This window comes from Bombina bombina, chromosome 4, assembly GCF_027579735.1.
Source record: "Bombina bombina isolate aBomBom1 chromosome 4, aBomBom1.pri, whole genome shotgun sequence".
NCBI lineage: Eukaryota > Metazoa > Chordata > Amphibia > Anura > Bombinatoridae > Bombina > Bombina bombina.
In genome coordinates, this window is record NC_069502.1 from 689,782,124 (window position 1) to 689,787,787 (window position 5,664).

A 5,664-nucleotide genomic window follows, 5' to 3' on the forward strand; every position below is an offset into this window, starting at 1 on the left:
CGGAACTTTAAAACCCTCTTTTTTCTCCCAACTTGCTGGGATTTTTTTTGGTATACCGATAAATTTAAGTGGGCCCACACTGAATACTTTGTATTATATATCTTTGTTTTCTCCTGTAGCAATAAAGTATTTGCTTAGTATATATATATATGCATTTACCTTATTTGAAATATTGAGTTAATATATACAATTGTTAAGTTGTTTAGGAGTTTAGGGAACTATATTTTGGGTTCTCCTCTATCACTGGGAAAACGATTAGGACAATTTTGATCTAATGCTCTGGGGCCAGATAAGGGGAGACATATGTGGGCCAATGACCTAACATTTTCTCTTTTGTATACACAATTCATACACCTTTTTTTTCCCCCCGAGCACTATCTTTCCTGAAAAACTATATAATCAGGGAATTTAAATTGGGCTGGTCATAGATATGAGTGGTGCAAGTAGTTGGTTATCTTAAAAATATATATATATATATATATATATATGCAGCCACCAGCCACCTAGGTTCTTTGCTGCTCCTGAGCCTATCTTTCAGGAAAGGATAACAAGAGAAGGAAGCAAATTAAATAATAGAAGTAAATTGGAATGTTGTTTAAAATTGAATGCTCTGTCTAAATCATGAATGTCTAATTATGACTTTACTGTCGTTTTAAGGACTAGGTAATTTAGAGAAAAACTTGCCCAAAGTACAAGGGAATTGTTAGGATTTTTGATATCACTTCATTTAAACAGAAATAGAGCCTTGTTTGTTTTTTTTGTTCTGTTTTTTTATTGAGGTCCAACAACAAGGTAGTAAACAGTCTCAAATAGTCAAGAGCATTTCACGGAAATTACAGGCATGTACACAAGTTCACATTAGCTAGATAAAAGGATAAATTATATAAATGGTCTCAAAGTTGACATGAGCTACACCAGGTGTTTTGTGCCACAACCAAACATGTGTTATAAATAACAGTTTTACTGAAAATCATGTGTCCAGACTAGCTAATGGTCAAGCTCACTAACCTCATATTTTCAATCATATTCACAAGTTCAAATAGCTTACAAAGAAAAAAAACTTATATAAACATAGAGGGGCCACTCTTGGACCATTGGCAACCTTAAATAATCAGACACAAGAAGGTTTATTATTTTAAACAAGCAGTGGAGGCTACTCCATATGTGCATAGTCGCACGTGAACCCCCAGCCAAAAGAAGAAGAAAAAAAATTCTGAATAAAATATAATTCTTCCAATAGCCCCCCTATTGGAAAAAATATATTTAATTTATACCCCAAAAAAAGAAAAATCCAAACTTTTTTTTGTAAAATAATTTGTTTAAAATTTTTTAACAGTTTTTTTTTATTTAACCGCACGTGCGGTAGAGCCTACATGCCTGTGTCATATACCTATTACTTATCCTGCAGACGCCACTCCCAGCCTCCAACCCATCCCTATACTGGCTTAATAGCACAGTTCAGCCTGTGCGCGAGTGAGGTGGTGCTAAGCCTAACAGTCCGAATACGTCATCACTCAAGTTACGTGATGACGCTTGACGATTCTCCTCCCCCTCAACGGCGCAAAAAAATAATTGTGCAGTAGAAGACGTTGAGCTGAGCTAATTTATTTTGCGTAGCCGTGGAACTACCAAGTCGTGACCGGTCCCCAGGAGGTCCCCCATAAGGGGGGCCCCATCTTCAGCACATTTTTTTTTTTTACTTTAAAAAAAAAATAATACCAGGCATTTCTTGCCCTCCCCGCACCTGCTCCCCACCCCCTTCATCTGCTGTCTACTCATAGCGGGTGGGAGCCGCTTCTGCACATGAGTTAATTATCCGGATCTTACAGCTGCTGGAGGAATTAGCCGATGCCGATAACACTGAGAAGGAGCAGCTCAGCATACACCCACTGGCATGCAGCTAATGTCACTACCCCTAGAAACATGGTAACTACTTAACCTTGAAAGTTTCTAGGACTGATTCTTTGATATGCATGGCCTGTTATAAATGGATTGTAAAAATGAATTGGTAGCCTGTCGTGCTTTTCTTTTGCAAAGCTGCACATAAATAACTCCCAGCTGTAGTTTTGTTTGTTTTTATGTGATGGGGACTGAATGGTTCTCCCCAAAATTGTCAATCTCTTGCAATGATTAAAGATTTATGGGTCCTGTTTGGATGGACTCAGGTTCTGGTTGAGTGATTTAAATAGGGCTTCTTAGGAAGGTTAGTTATTTACTTTGGGAGGAATCTAAAGTATGTTGGTAAAACATTTACGGCTAGATTACGAGTTGTGCGTTAGGGTCAAAAAGCAGCGTTAAGAGGTCCTAACGCTGCTTTTTAACGCCCGCTGGTATTACGAGTCATGCAGGTACAGGTGTATCGTTCATTTTTTTGGCCAGACTCAGAAATACCGCAAATCCACTTACGTCAATTGCGTATCCTATATTTTCAATGGGACTTGCATAACGCTGGTATTACGAGTCTGACCAAAAGTGAGCGGTAGACCCTCTCCTGTCAAGCCTGGTACCGCATTTTAAAGTCAGTAGTTAAGAGTTTTACACTACAACGCCGTAGCATAAAACTCTTAACTAAAGTGCTAAAAAGTACACTAACACCCATAAACCGAGGCCCCTCCACATTGCAAACACTAAAATAAATGTTTTAACCCCTAATCTGCCGAACCGGACATCGCCGCCACTATAATAAATATGTTAACCCCTAAACCGCCGCACTCCCGCATCGCAAACACTAGTTAAATATTATTAACCCCTAATCTGCCAGCCCTAACATCGCCGCCACCTACCTATATTTATTAACCCCTAATCTGCCGCCCCCAATGTCGCCGTCACTATAATAAAGTTATTAACCCCTAAACCTAAGTCTAACCCTAACACCCCTAACTTAAATATAATTTAAATAAATCTAAATAAAATTACTACAATTAACTAAATTATTCCTATTTAAAACTAAATACTTACCTATAAAATAAACCCTAAGATAGCTACAATATAACTAATAGTTACATTGTAGCTAGCTTTGCGTTTATTTTTATTTTACAGGCAACTTCGTATTTATTTTAACTCAGTACAATAGTTATTAAATAGTTATTAACTATTTAATAACTACCTAGTTAAAATAAAGACAAATTTATCTGTAAAATAAACCTAACCTAAGTTACAATTACACCTAACACTACACTACAATTAAATTAATTACTTAAATTAAATACAATTAATTAAAATTATCAGTACGGAAAAAAAGCACTAAATTACAGAAAATAATAAAGAAATTACAAGATTTTTAAACTAATTACACCTACTCTAATCCCCCTAACAAAATAAAAAAGCCCCCCAAAATAAAAAAAAAGCAATACCCTACACTAAATTACAAATAGCCCTTAAAAGGGCCTTTTGCGGGGCATTGCCCCAAAGTAATCAGCTCTTTTACCTGTAAAAAAAAATTACAATTCCCCCCCAATATTAAAACTCACCACCCACACAACCAACCCTACTCTAAAACCCACCCAATCCCCCCTTAAAACACCTAACACTAACCCCCTGAAGATCACCCTACCAGGAGATGTCTTCACCCAACCGGGCAGAAGTCTTCATCCAACCGGGCAGAAGTGGTCCTCCAGACGGGCAGAAGTCTTCATCCAGACGGCATCTTCTATCTTCATCCATCCAGCGCGGAGCAGGTCCATCTTCAAGACATCCGACGCGGAGAATCCTCTTCATCCGACGGCCAACGACTGAATGAAGGTTCCTTTAAGGGACGTCATCCAAGATGGCGTCCCTTCAATTCCGATTGGCTGATAGAATTCTATCAGCCAATCGGAATTAAGGTACTTAAATATGGGTCATCAGCCAATAGGATTTTTTGTACCTTAATTCCGATTGGCTGATAGAATTCTATCAGCCAATCGGAATTGAAGGGACGCCATCTTGGATGACGTCACTTAAAGGAACCTTCATTCGGCTGTCGGATGAAGAGGATGCTCCGCATCGGATGTCTTGAAGATGGACCCGCGCCGGATGGATGAAGATAGAAGATGCCGTCTGGATGAAGACTTCTGCCCGTCTGGAGGACCACTTCTGCCCGGTTGGATGAAGACTTCTGCCCGACTGGAGGACCACTTCTGCCTGGTCGGGTGAAGACGTCTCCCGGTAGGGTGATCTTCAGGGGGTTAGTGTTAGGTTTTTTTAAGGGGAGATTGGGTGGGTTTTAGAGTAGGGTTGGTTGTGTGGGTGGTGGGTTTTAATGTTGGGGGTGAATTGTAATTTTTTTTTACAGGTAAAAGAGCTGATTGCTTTGGGGCAATGCCTCGCAAAAGGTCCTTTTAAGGGCTATTTGTAATTTAGTGTAGGGTAGGGCTTTTTTTATTTTGGGGGGCTTTTTTATTTTGTTAGGGGGATTAGAGTAGGTGTAATTAGTTTAAAAATCTTGTAATTTCTTTATTATTTTCTGTAATTTAGTGCGGGGGGTTTTGTACTTTAGATCATTTTATTTAATTGTAATTAATTGTATTTAATTTAATTTTGCTCTACGCTCACTTTTTTGCGGCTAACGCCGGGTTTGTAAAAACCCGTAATACCAGCGTTGTCTGTAAGTGAGCGGTGAGCATAAACTGCTTGTTAGCACCGCACAGCTTCTAACGCAAGACTCGTAATCTAGGTGTTAGTTTTTTTGTTTGCATACACATTGCTAAGTTATAGAAATTAGTAGCTGAGAAGCAACTCTTAATAGAGTTTGCAGTGGCTAATACATTTAGGAATTACTGAAATACAATTACTGCTGTCATACACCATAAAACTACTCTACTTCATTGTAAAGAAATTGTACTATATATATATATATTGTGAACCCCCATTTGAATAACCCACGAGCCGCCACTGTAAACAAGGTAATTCCTCCTAACAAATGTAGACATCTTTTAAACTATAGGGCCACTTTTGGACACTCTAAAACTAGAAGAGTTGAATATAATAATGCACAGAGCTTTTTATCATCAATTTACAAAGGAGTAATAAAAGTTAAAATAGCTCTCAAGATAATATGGAGGCAAGCCCATGGTATTAAAGGGACAGTCAAGTCCAAAAAATGTATTGTTTTAAAAGATAGATAATCCCTTTATTACCCATTCCCCAGTTTTGCACAACTAACATGGTAATATTAATATACCTGTTACCTCTGTGATTACCTTGTATCTAAGCCTTGACAGCTCCCTGATCACATAACTATTTATTTATTATCTATTGACTGGCATTTTAGCCAATTAGTGCAGTCATCCACAACTCACAGGCGTGAGCGCAATGCTATCTATATGGCCCACGTGAATTAGCAGTCCCCTGTTGTGAATAGCAAATACAAAAGCATGTGATAAGAGGCTGTTTGTGGTGGCTTAGAAACAGGCAGAAATTTAGAGGTTTAAATGTTATAAAGTGTATTAATATAACAATGTTAGTTGTGCAAAGCTGGGGAATAGGTAGTAAAAGTGTTATTTGTCTTCTTAAACAATAACAATTTTGGTGCTGACTGTCCCTTTAAGGCAGATGGGTTATGCTGGGGAAGTAGAGTAGGCAGCGTTCATATAAAGAGTTATAGTTAGTTGTAGTAGGTGGCGCAAAACAAGTTGCTATTCCCAATGTGTCTTACTGTAAATATGTGTGATAATATGTGGGCTC